The 13,807-nt window shown below is 36.9% G+C and overlaps 1 protein-coding gene and 1 long non-coding RNA gene across 7 annotated transcripts in view; one reads left to right on the forward strand and one right to left on the reverse strand.

Moving 5' to 3' along the window:
- Positions 1 to 1,352, forward strand: part of LOC141545713 (uncharacterized) — a 58,836-nt gene extending 57,484 nt beyond the window's left edge. Inside the window, exon 5 of the long non-coding RNA XR_012483125.1 lies at positions 791 to 1,352. This is a non-coding gene — a long non-coding RNA (uncharacterized LOC141545713). The remainder of the gene's footprint in view (positions 1 to 790) is intronic.
- Positions 1 to 13,807, reverse strand: part of RIPOR2 (RHO family interacting cell polarization regulator 2) — a 235,859-nt gene that overhangs the window by 86,533 nt on the left and 135,519 nt on the right. Inside the window, exon 1 of one of the 6 annotated variants that reach the window (XM_074272907.1) lies at positions 4,624 to 4,712. The exons of 4 other annotated variants lie outside the window; for them this stretch is intronic. The gene's annotated coding sequence lies outside the window, so the exon portion shown is untranslated. Of the gene's footprint in view, positions 1 to 4,513; positions 4,713 to 13,807 lie in introns of those variants that run through there. One more of the 6 variants, XM_074272893.1, reaches the window with a different exon arrangement.

Genomic DNA, 13,807 nt, shown 5'->3' on the forward strand with positions numbered 1-13,807 from the left:
TGAAGTAGAGAACATTTCATTGAATTCCCAAATTCTTGCTAGAGCTGAAGATTCTTCCATAGAAACTGAAACTGACATATTTGTTGCTCACTACTGAATGAATTCTGAAATGAGACTGTGAAAATGCTTCTTTTGCCACTTGCTACTCTCTTGATCTGTCAATGAGAATGATTCCATTGATTTAAACACTGCCCTTCATTAATTTATTTTTAAAAATTTTATTTTGCCTTATAATTAGCATAATAATATCAAAATCTCTGAAAACATTTATCTATTTCACCCACTACTTAATAACATCATGTAAACAAGTCAGGATAGAAAGAATTAAGATCAGAAAAGCTTCCTTTCTTGATGGCATTTTGTATTTCCAGGGTTGCCTCTCCTGCATGGGGTTAGATGTTAAATGATCTCTTCTAGATAATCTGCCACACTCTTGAGGCAAACATCCATCATTTTCAAAGAACATTTCCAATATAAGTCAGATGGGCTGCCAGTTAAAACTAATGTACCTGAAACATACACATAAACCAAAAATCCTATACTTCAGACTAAAGACTTAAGAGAAAAAAAAAGACTTAAGAGCATGGAATTTCTTTTATTTTCTTTATACCCCTATAAAGATATCATTTCAAAAAGAGAGAAGGGAAAGTGAAGCTGATTAAAGGGTTCTTTCTGCTAGATAAAAAAAGTGATTCTTTTCCTTTTATTAAAAGACTTTTCTAATAATCATGTTGTGAAATGTTTACCCAACAAGTTTTATAACATCATTCTATATCTTTTTTCCTTTGAGGTTCCAATTACGTGCTACTGGCCTATATGATTTTGCCACATTTGGAGAGTCCCATTGTCTCCTTCAGCTGGTGTTCTCATTTCACTGCATGGCCATAAACACAAGCTGTCTACTTCTTATAGATCAGAGAGCTTGGCTTGGCAGATGCAAGTACTATTGGTAAATAAAATGTTCATAAGTTCTTGAACACTGCTTCCCCTTTTCCCTATATTACATGGAAAGTCCAGGTACAAAATCAGGGGCATGTTATGTAAATAACTTTCTTTACTGAACCTACTGCATTTCCTAATAACAGCTTTTATTTTCTTCCCCACTAAAAAAGGGAAAGAAAATGGAGAGGAACTTTCTTCACCATTCATTTGAACGTATTGATCAAAAAGAAAAACATTTGATTTGCAAACTTTTCAAGACTTCAACTTGCTGTTTTGTGTTACAATTATTTAATGTAAACTACAAGAAGTTTTACCTTCCTTCATTCACAGTTGGTTTTGTGTGTGAGTCCCTTAATACAAAGGAATACAAAAGAAAGAATCTAATAAACCAAATCAAAATGTCATAAAAATGTTTTGGGGACAATAAGAAAAGTGTGGATTTATTGGGATAGGAGAGGGATCATGGTTATATGTAGATTTACAGCTTTATAGCTTCACATTTGGGACAGACCATCATATACAGAGTTATAATTTTTTAATATTCCTGACAGCATTTATTCCTACATATGGATCATAGAGTCATAGAACTAGAAGGTACCCCAGAGACCCCCCCCATTTTACATATGTTAAGTGAAGTGAAATTACTTGCCCAATATTACAAACAGAAAGTAACAAAGACAGGACTCAAATCTATATCTTCTGACTCGAGACAGTCCTCTTTTCACTGGACCATGCTGTCTTTTGGACTCTTGCATTTGGCATCTGCATTAGTGCATCCCTTGTAATGATGGGGTGACTACAAAAAGAAGACCCACTATTTTAGCTCTTCTATAGCTGCTATTAAAAGCTAACCAAAAGAAAGGGAGTAAGGATTGTCATAGGGAGCCTTTGGCCTTATGATGATAGGCCAAAGTGGATTCTCTATTCATTATACCTCTTATCTTGAACATAGCAGAGAAATGTTTGACTGAATAGTTCAATGATTAATGAACAGACTAAATTTACTAAACTAACAATAAATTTAATAAACTAACAATTTAATAAGCATGACAGTAGCTTCCTAGGTAGAAGGTATCCATTGCTTTCCTGGATTGAGGGAGGGGGCATGAGTTGACACTATTTCAGAGATGGGGGAATGGAGTGGGAAATATCTTTGCTAGCAGAAGAGTGAAGAGGGAGTAACTACTTCTTGTCCATGACTGAATAACTACTTCTTGCCCATCCAGAGTAGACACACCCCTCCATTTTGTTCATTCAGAAGGAAGCTAGCTGCTTTCTGCATCCTAATTAACCATTGGAGAAAAGCCATCATAGTGCTAGTTCTTGGAAAGTTCATAGCATAAGTCCCCTGCTGCGGGGAGGCAACTAAAAACTGACATATAATAAGGGTCAACGCAATTAATAGGCAAAACAGAAGTCTTTGGTCAAAAAGAAAAAAAGAAATACAAACAGGAGGCAAGCCCAGGAGACTAAGAAGGCCAAATGAAAACAGGTAAATGGATGAAATAACAATACATTCCAGAAAATTGAGAAAAAAACTTTTGATATATGGCTCTAAAACATTACAAGCACCTAAGGAAATGAGATTTTTACAATCCCTCAAGAAAAAAAAAGAAAAGGAAAGAAATGGGAAGGCTGAAAGAAATACATAGATGTCAGTACTTTATTGCTTGGGCACAATCCAAGAAGGCTATAAACTTTAAGATAAGGGTCTGTTCCTTCCTTAGACCCAAGTCACATTTTTTTTTTTTTTTTGCTGCCAAAAAGAAATTAAGAAATTGAATATTTCCTTCTGAAGGATCTAAAAAGGCATCCTTTACCTCAAATGATAAAATAAGCTTCAGAGAAACTGTCAAGTTCACCCCTCATAAAAAGAGGGTTTTCTACTCTGTTTTGCTCATGAACATGAAATCATTTTTTTCAATCTCCAGAGATAGAAGTCTTGCCTAGAAACTCCATGCTGATAGTCACTTAGCAGCCTGAAAAGCCAACTGCAAATCTACTTTTAAAGAGTGACCACCTCTTTTTTTTTTTTTTTTTTTTTTTTTTTTTTTTTTTTTAAAGAGGTCTAAGAAAAATCAAAACCACAAGTTGTCTAGTTTCTCTGGAAAGAGGCTGGTAATGAGTGATTTGTATGTTCTAGACACCTGGAAATTCCCTTGTAAAAGGCAGGATTTGAGATGTTGTCTTCCCCAGGATTTTTTTTTTTTTTTTTTTCCATATCAAGAGATCTGTCTCTCCAGTCACTGGGAGTCCTAAGGAAGAATTGTAAAAATATTTGCCTTTCTCTGTCACCCAACCTTCTAAAGTTCCTGTATGTTAAAGTCCATCTAATACAAATCCTTCATTTCTTCACAAGTGAAGAAACTGAGATTCAGGCAGGTTAAGTGTTCAAAATCACAAAGTAAATGCTAGGGATGGAATTTGAATCTTTATCTTATTAAAACCCTCTTCATTTCTCAGCCCCACTCTCATCCTGGATCCTGGGCATTGCAAAACATCAGGTGGAGGAATTAATTCTTAGATGTAAAATGACAAAATAGGGCTAAGTAAGCAAAATGAGGGTAAGTAGGTTCAAAGAGGTTTAAAAAAAAAAAAAACTGCTCAAGGTCACACAGTGAACTTGATACAAGAACTCCAAACTCTGACTGAGAGAGACCTGAGCTGTGATGCTGGGGGTCCAAGAAGCTGCTCTTTTGGGCAAGCAATCACAGAACCCCACTCCAGAGACAACAATCTCATTTCTCCTTTGAGCTCCAAAAGCCCATCTGTCTGAGGAACCGTCTCAACTCTCTGCTACCACTTTCACTGCTGACTGCAAGTAAAAGACCCCTCACAGAGGAAGCTAAGTGGTATTACTGGGACGTGGAGGGAGAATGCTGAATTTAGACTTAGAAAGATCTGAGTTTGAATTCTACCTCAGGCACTCGTAAGCTGTGTGTGACCCTATATGTCATTTAAGTCTTCTAAGCCTCAGTTTCTTTATCTGTAAAATGGAAATAATAATGCCACCTACTTCACAAGGTTGTTGTGGAGGTCGAAGGAGATAATATATATATATATATATATATATATACATATATACATATATGTATATATATATATATAAGAGTTTTGCAAACTTTAAAGCATCATATAAATGCTAATTATTATCTACTATTATTGCTTATTTTATTATTAGTAGTAGTAACTGCTGCTGCTGCTGTTACTAATATCACAATACAAAGGTCTCCCTTCCCTTTGGAGTCCGTGGCTAAGACATCCCTATTATGACTGCAAGCTCTGCCTCCAGACCACTGAGTGCTAGATCCTCAGCAAACTCCCAGAACTGATCAATTGTTAGAATGTCCTGCCTTCAACAACGCTGATGGCCACAATCTTTGCAAGAAATGTCAGTCTCAAAACCCTGCTTCTTTGCACGCGCGCGCGCGCGCGCGCACACACACACACACACACACACACACACACACACACACACACTCGCAGGCAAGCACATACCGCTCAAGAGCCTTAAAGCGGGAGTCCCAGGACCCTCAAAAGTAAAAAACAAAAACAAACCGTTACTACCTACCTAGAGGTGAAGACTCCCTTTCATGACACGGGGCACAAGCTCAGCACCAGCCCTCAGAGCTCCCCTTGAAAAATAAAAGCCTCTTAAAGAATCCCTGGGATCTGACCAACCTTGCAGACAGCTCTGGATTTCTCGGTACTTTGGTTGATTTTTTTTTTTTTTCTTTAAAGGAAAGACACATAAAAATACCAAAAAAAAAAAAAAAAAAAAAAAAAAAAAAGAGTAAAAGGTGTTCGGCTAGGCTGGATAGCCCTCAGCCGGGTTGCCTGAGGTCCTGCACTTCCCTGACAGAAGTGGCAACCACAGCTTCTATATCCCCCTGGTAAAGTTACCGAGGCTAGAAGGACAGCAAGTATGTCTCTAGGAGCTCCGAGGAGAGAGGGAGGGAGGGGAAAAGGGAGGGATTGGAAGGCAGGGAGAAAAATCAATCAGGGAGGGGGTGGAGAGGAAGCCACTCGTGCAGCGGCAGCCGCAGCACGGGCGGGCGGCAGATCCTGGCAGATTCTCCTCCAGTCTCCAGTGAGTGGGGAGCACAAGGATTGTGGAGACGGCTGCTTGGCAGTTAACTTTCACCCAACTCTAGGAGGCTGAGCCTTCATTCCGTTCTTCAGCTGAGCTCTCTGGCATGCAAGCCACTTTTGCAAGTTTTCTAGGTGCTGCCTCTCCCCAGTTCCCTCAGGAGAGTGAGTGCAGGGAATGTACATTAGCTGGGAAGGAGAAAGAAAGTAGTAGAGACTGCTGAGGCTTTGCCCTTCTGAAGAGAGGACTCACACTGAAAAATCTATAGAGTAGCACATCTCCCAAAGGTGAAGTATAAAAGTCCCCTTCTTTATCGCAAGGGGCTGCCTTTGAAGGAGCAGGGGAACCTGATGGTTACAGTTTGTTTTCAAGGGAAAGAGTATTGTTTTCTTTGTTCTCCATTCAACAAACCCTAATTAAGGGCACAGGTGCTAGGTGCTTGGGATACATGGACAAAACAAACAAAAAAACTACTTAGTGTCTAAGGTCTTGCGCCCAACAAGCTAGCGTGTTTAGTACACTAGGACATCAACATAAATAAGGTTAAAGCTACACCCAGTGAAAGAACACTGGGAAATAGTGTGGATCACAACAGAGTATTTACACTCTTTCTGTTGTTATTTGCTTGTATTTTTGTTTTTCTTCCCAGGTTATTTTTACCTTCTTTCTAAATCCGATTTTTCTTGTTCAGCAAAATGACTGTATAAATATGTATACATATATTGTATTTAACATATGCTTTACCATATTTAACATGTATTGGTCTACCTGCCATCTGGGGAGGGAAAAAGCTGGAACAGAAGCTTTTACAAGGGTCAATGTTGAAAAATTACCCATGCATATGTTTTGTCAATAAAAAGCTATAATAATAATAATAAAAACAAACATAAATAAGGTTATTAGAAGATAAGGAGGATTGGGGACTAGGATAAACCTAGACAAAAATGCTTTAAGAAAATTTAAGTAGCTGACATTGGTGGGGAGAATACTTCTCCTGGGAGCAGTGTAAATTCCGAATTCTTCTTTAATTTAATTCACTAAAATATTAAGCACAACCAGAAGGGCTTTGCTAGGAACTAGATGTACCAAAACAAAACAAAACAAAACAACAGTTTCTGTTCTCAAAGAGTTTACATACTGGAGAAGAGAAGCTGACCTACAAAATCTAAAGTCTAGTTTCTTTCACCTTTGGGGAGCTGTCTTACTAATGTGACTTGATAATTTTGAGATAAGGAAGTACCATAGTCTGGGGAATTAGGAAAACAGTTCTATTATTACCTGAACTCCAAATAAGCCATCTCTGTGCCTCAGTTTTCTGAGGTAATATACATAATTCCATTTATTTTGCCTATCTGTAGTTATATTTGGATAGGCTTCATTGGCCCACCTTACTTAGTATTCTGGTTTATGCTTTATAATGAAGTTTCAGTGTATTCATTAAAATAATAATAATAATAATAATAATAATAATAATAATAATAATAATGGCAGCTAGGTGGTTCAGTGGATAGAGCACCAGCCCTGAAGTGAGGAGGACCTGAGTTCAAATATGACCTCAGACACTTAACATTTCCTAGCTATGTGACCCTGGGTAAATTACTTAACCCCAACTGCCTCAGCAGAAAAAGAAAAGAAAGAAACTAGATTCCAAAAAACAATAATAATAATTCCAGGAATTAGAAATAACTATTTAGGAAGCAAAATTTTTTTTCAGTTTTATTATAAAAACATTCGCTTATAAAAAAAAATTGCCAATACTGAGTATAGTCTCATTCTTTTAATACTTCAGAAATAAAGATTTATAAAATGTGTGCATGTGAATATACAGATAACAAGAAATGAGATATTGAATCATCATAAAATGATCATCTTAAGACCATTTCAAGTGGACTCAGAATAAAGTATACTGAACAGAGAGCTGAGTTCTAATTTCAACCTTTAATCAGCTAGACTCACATTTATAGGAAAAAGTCAATCCTGGAGAAGTTGTGATATGGCCAAGATCACTTTAACTGTGATGGAAAGAGGATTGGCCCAAACTAGATTGAATTTTTCCTTCTACCTACTTATAATCCTAGTGAATGCACAATCTTTCAGAAAAATTTAAAAGAGCTTCCAAAATCCATCTCATTCCATATGCCCTAAGGACATAAGACCCATTTAGGGTGACAAGATGGGTGTTTACAAATATTTGAAGAGTTGCCATGTGGAAATGGGAGGAGACTTATTCTATTCAACCCCTTAGGGAAGAACTAAGATCAGTGAATGGAAGTTAAATCAAGACCTTTTTTTTTTTCTTACTAGAAAAATTTTCCAAATAAATTAGAGCAGTACAAAAATGGAATAGGCTCTCTCACTGCATCTCTAGCAATGACGTGGCCTTATGTACAGTTGTCAGTGACTGTAGAGGGGATTTGTACCACAGAAAGGAGATTGAATCAGATGACATTTAAAGACCCTCCCACTGGTCTATAATGATTATCTTGTTCTTTTTCTCTTGTCCTTTCCATAGTTGGGGCCTTATCATTGGAAAGATTATTCTGAACTCAAAGAAAGGGAAACAAAACTAATTTCTAGAAAAAGGAATAAAAGGGTTTAAAAAAAATTAACAATCCTTTACTGATGGCAATGATGAATTCTGGTTCCTACTGTTGGTGACCACCCTTAAACTAGGTGGTGAGAAGGAAAACTAGACCTGATATAATGTTGGTAACCATTATCAAGCCCATCCTAAATGCTTAAATAACCCCTCTTGCCCCACCTCAACCTCATCCCTCCCAAGTTTCACTCAGGTCCAGAATAACAGATCAGAAAAGTTCAGCTAATAACCTGATCTTAATGACTTCTTCACTTGATGTGATCTTTATAGCAAATCAGCCATACTTTGGGCTTCATACAGGACTGCTTCTCCTCTAAGATATTCAAATTCAAGATCCCTCTGTTTCCTTCATGTGCCAACTCCCTCATACCTACCAAATCTAGTATGTATTCTCAACATGATCTTTGATCTTTCAATACCTACTCATTCTGAGCCCTATTCCAATAATGCCCCCATTAACCACCTATACTATACGCATTTCATAAGTGTTTGTTTAATTAAGTCGTCACCTATGCCAGCCCTCAATCCCAGTTCATCCCCACCATCTGCTTTTGCCATTATTGTTAAATACATCAGGTTGAAAGCTCTTTGAAGAAAGTGCCTGTCTTTGTCTTTTGTATTTGTATCTTTACTTAGTACAATGCTCGACATAGAGTAAACACTATATGTTAAAGGCTTATTGATTGATTGAATATTACTAAAGAAAACTTTTATTTTTTGCCTTTATATCCTCAGCACTTACACAGGGTCTAGCATATAATATCGGTTCCATAAATATTTGTTGTCTGACTTAATGTTGCTAAGGAAAAAAACCTGATGCCTGGAACCACAATAGGTTCATGCTATCTAGCTTCACCTGAACTTTACAACCCTAATAATTTCATTCAATACACAATAATTTATCAAAAAAGACTCTCCTAGTATGTTTTACATTATTGCTATTGCAAAATTTTTGTACACTCCTTAAATTTCCCGCACAATTTCCAACCTCCTTTATAGCCAGAACATGCCTCTTACCTTTTATAGAAGATTGAGTTAATCCTGAGATGTTCTCTAATGTTTCTTTTCCTTTGCTGGCACATTAATCTTTTCCTGGCATTGCTACAATTTTGTTTTTCCTTTGCTCCAAAACTTTTAGTGGTTTGCCATTTGTTACTAAATAAAAGCCAAAATTTCTTAATCTGGTTTAAATTCCTTCCATAGTCTGGCTTCAGCCTACTTTTATTTCTACTATTCAAAACAAGGGACCCAATGCTTCATCCAAGTTTGTTGCCCCTAGGTATAGCATATTATCCACTATGCCATCTCATAACTCTCTCAAGTTGAATTTATGTATTGCATATAGAGGGGGCTCAAAGTTTTAAACTGATTTCTCTTTTACATTACCTAATGGACCTCCTTCACATTTTTTCTTAACAAGAAACAAAAAAGAAGACTAACTGGCTTTTGCCAAGGCATTCAAAATTTCAATTACCTGCTCTATAGAAAACGACTTTCATCAACCATTCTTGTCTTTTTGAGTCTCAAATTTTGGGTATCTCTACTTAAAATCTTTCTACAACCTACATTTTCTTATTTTTATATGGAAATTTAATGGATTCAAGTTCTGTTATTATTATTATTATTTTAATTAATGATTCCTTCCTTTTCTAAAGTGAGGTACCATTTTAGTTGTAAAGCATGGGAACATCTGAGTTGAGAAGAGGAGAAACAGCAGATGCCTCTAGGATGATTATTTCGCCCTTTGTCACAAAATGTTAATCTTCACAGCCTCATGTTTGTTATTATAGGGACCAACTCCCATGTGCAACTGAAGCCTGGAGATTCAATGAACTATCCACTACCACACAAGCAGAGGCATAGAAGCTCAAAATCCAAATACCTCAGAAACTCAGGGGAAAGAGTTCTTAAGCTAGAGCTGAACTCCTGATTCTTGTGCTTATTTTTTTCTCTTTTTTAGCTGTTTCCTTGCCTAAGATTCTATTTTATATTTTTCAGTTAACAAAAGTCCATTTTCAATCTCTCCTACCTCCCCATTGGAAAGGAAAAATAAAATCCTTGTAACAAATATAAACAGTTAAACAAAACAAATTGCTATATTGCCTTGTCTGTCTGTGTGTGTGTGTTTGTGTGTGTGTGTGTGTGTATGTGTGTGTGTGTGTGTGTGTAACATAGAAAATTCACCATTCTGGGTCTATCATCCCTCTGTCATAATCCCTTTCCCAAAGCATTCCTCCATTTGCTATCAGAAAAGTATTTGAAAGAGGGGGATTACAAGATCTATTTTTATGGGGATTGCATTTTCATTTTGTGGAAGTTTAATTGGAAATATGACTCCTGTGCATACAGCTTGCTAAAAATGAAGGAGTAGGAAGAGAAAAGAAGAAGCAGTAATACCCCCCCATCCCAACTTAGTAATATTAACCAGATTCTAGGCCCTGGTCTTTTGTTACTTCTCTTGCACACCCACATAATTCATAACTCTGACATGTATGCTTAGAAAAAGAGTCCTTATTCTACAGCACTGTCACCTCCATAATTAGACAAGTATGGTGGTTACAATATCCCTACAGTGACAGTGCTCACCATCTAATGAATTATTCAGTACTGAGATGTGTGATCTATTATAAGGTTCAAAATAGGTCCTGATGTGGTAGGTAAAAATTTCAGAGATCCTGGCAAACTCAAAGGTTTGTTTTAACACATAAAGAAAGTGACCTAAGGAAGCTTGCATTAAAATTCACTTTTTACTAAATAGTTTTGTTTTCATCACCAGCTAGAAAGAAGCTGGATCAGCTACTCTCGAGTTTGAAAGACCTGAAGGCTTCTTGAAGAGGACAAATGGGAAAGGAACACCTGCTCTCATCCATTATAGAAATCCAAGATGGTAGCAAAAGGCAGAATAATGAAAAGCCTATGGACATTGGTAATTTCTGGAAGATAAAAAAAGAACAAAAAATACCTGAGGGAACATTTTTTCAGCTCCAGGAGCAATATTTGAAAAGGAATTCAAGTTCAACAGCTGCTAGCTTGCAATGCCCATTGTGTTCCATGTAGTAATTCAGAGGGTCTCTCTCTTCTCTTTTCAGCACAGAGAATACACTTTCCCCCTTATATCCAGATGTATAAACATTTCATTCAATTCAAGTGCCTGGTACAGTACAAATATTAGTCAACTGACTATTGGCTATTTAATGTCTGTTCAGTTAACAGTGTACCAATGTGTCCTTTTATTGGCTTCCTTCCAAGTACAAAAGAAAGGCTATCAGAAAGGAGGAAGACCCATTTATATTTAGATTTGAAAGAGAAACAGGGTTAAATTGCTGCATGGGACTGAGTAAAAGATAAGGGAGAATTTCCCTGTTGTGTATGTTGCTGAGTGCTAGAATGGATGACTGAAGGAGTCAGTTAATTCTCCTTCTGGGGGAACTTTATCATTAGGAAAAACACCATTTTAGGAAGTTCTTAGGCCATCATGCTATTTCTTTCCTGATTCTGCTACAGACTCTTCTGACTTTCCCCCTTGTACCATATAAGTATCCTCCTTCCCCTTTCTCCCCTCCACCCCACCCCCCACTTCAGCTGCCTTTTACATGCAAGTGCTATGACATGCAAGTGAATTGGATTTAAGTGAGGGAGGGTAGTGCAAGGTCACCTGCTTCACTTTCCCCTCCAGAGCCATCTGGGGCCAGAGGCCAGATATGGATCAAGATGGCTTTGAATAAGATCTTCAAAGGACGAACCCCTTCAGTGATTAAGGTTAGGTAGCAATTGAGGCAAAGAATCTCGCTTTTCACCTAGTCCAAAAAAAGCTAAACAAATGAATGAATCTGGGAGGGGAAGATCCTCAGAGTTCTGGCCAAAGCAGAAATGATTGCTATTTACATTCAATCTAAATCAATCAGGACCCAAGCAAAAACCAAATGGGGCTTGATCTAGGACCTATTGGTGGCCAATTAGAATCAGATTTTACTCTAATTATAAAAGTTAAGTCCTTTCCAGGTAGGATTTTTTTTCCCCCTCTTGTATTTGTTTTCTAAGAGTTTAGGACAATGCCTCAAGTACAATAAGTGTTTAGTAAATGTTCATTCTATATATCTTTCTTTTGTTAACATGGTGAGTTTTTAAAGGCTGAGTGTCTCCTCTTATCTAATTCTGTATCAGGCTTATTTTCTATGTACCCAAGATAACTGTCCAGATGGACCAACTTTATCTACTGTCCACACTGATGCGTATCACAATCTAAACAAAGGCATTTTTCATTCCCTTACTTTTTCCTATATAGATAATAAATTGATAGATTCCGTACAAAAGGTTCTGAAATGTCCAAGACTTGTTGCAGTTAAAACAATGATATACACTAATGGCTGTATAGCTAACAATGTTTGAATATGTTCTTTTATTGGCTTTTTTAATTTATGAGAAAGGCTAGAAGGAAGAACCATTTCAACTAAGATTAGAAAGAGAAATAAATTTAGCATCTAGAAGACCTAACTATGGAGAATCCATCTACAAATATCTATTTAAAGTCTCTCTCTCCATTTTTCTGTATCTCTCTCATGCCTTATTTGGTATTAATAATCAGGGTTATTAAACAAAGTTATGTCTGTTGTACCTTTCAAAGAATTTTGAATATGTAACCCAGGTTCAGCCTGGACAGTTGCACAAGACTCTCCTCATTGTTTAAAAGAATGATTCCTAAATGTGGCTTGCCTGCATGAAGGACAGAATTAGCTGCAGAACATAAAAGAAGAGAGATTTCTTCCTTCTTCAAGAAAAGAAAGATGATTCCAGACTCTTTTTAGGAAGAGATTGCAGAGAGTCAAGGTGGTGGATTGGGGGGGGGGGGGAAATAGGGAAAGCAATGATTTTGGAAGGTGTACATGACAGTTAAGTGATCAAAACTAGGAGAGCATTTCACTCAGTAATAGCAATATTGCGAGGATTATCAACTAGAAAGACTTAGGTACTCTGATCAATACAATGATCCAAGACAGTTCCAAAGGACCCATGATAGAAAATGCTATCTTCCTCCAGAGAAAGAAGGGATGAATTTTGTTTGCAAATTAAAGCATGCTTTTAAAAACTTTCTTTTTCTTGTTTGTTTTGTGTTTTCTTTTGCAACATGACTAATATGGAAATGTTTTGCATGCTTCACATTTATAGTCAGTATTAAATTGCCTTCTTAAGAATGAGGGAAGGGCAAGAAGGAGAAAATCTGTTAAAAACTTTTTACTTGTAATTGGGAAATATTTAACAAAATAAGTTAAAATGTATTTAAAAACCAATATTGGAAATCATATGGTTCATACTGAGAAATTGAAAGAGACCTCTGATAAGAGAAATTAGCAATATGTAGATTTAGTTTACTGAAATGTTAAGTTTAAAGCTCAAAAGAAGGCTGGTTCCCCATTAAAAATAGTGTTTTGCTCCCCAGATTTTCAAGAATACACATAATGTTCTGCTGTTGGTAGTTTCATCCCTAACTCTTCCTAAGAGCAGATTTTCCCCCCTCTCCTCCAGCAAGTTATAACTGCTCAAAGAAGGCTTTAATAGAACCATACATTCCAGTTTGTCCTAATGCTTAGCAACTAAGATATGCCAAGAAGCCCCTATAAATAAGTGTGTTGGGGTGTGTGTGCCGATGCTTTTATGTTCTCTCCCTGTGGTTATTATTTTGGCAAGCTTTCCTCAGTCTCATTAATATGCAGGCAAAATCCTTGCAAACTTGTTCTGCAGTACTTGATGGCTGAAGTAGACAAGAACCAAGTCTGCCAAGGAGTGATTAAAGCTGGATTAATCTCCTCTAATCTTATAACCAGAAGATGATCCATTTCCAGTACGGAAAATATCCCAGAGATACTGTTCTAGTCACTGGCAGTTCCTGAGATTTCCTGTAGAGTGTGTGTGTGTGTGTGTGTGTGTGTGTGTGTGTGTGTGTGTGTGTGTGTGTGATGGGGAACACTATATGTATATCTGTAGTATAATAATAAGTAACATGTATGTAATACTTTAAGATATTCAAAGCAATTGACATGTATTATGTTAGCCTCATAACTTTATAAGATAGATACGGTTATTATCCCCATTTTACAGATGAGGAAACTGAGACTGGCAAAGATTAAGTGATTTGCTCAGGGTCACACAGCTATGTCTGACGCAGGATTTGAATTCAG

This window comes from Sminthopsis crassicaudata, chromosome 1, assembly GCF_048593235.1.
Source record: "Sminthopsis crassicaudata isolate SCR6 chromosome 1, ASM4859323v1, whole genome shotgun sequence".
Classification (NCBI taxonomy): Eukaryota; Metazoa; Chordata; class Mammalia; order Dasyuromorphia; family Dasyuridae; genus Sminthopsis; species Sminthopsis crassicaudata.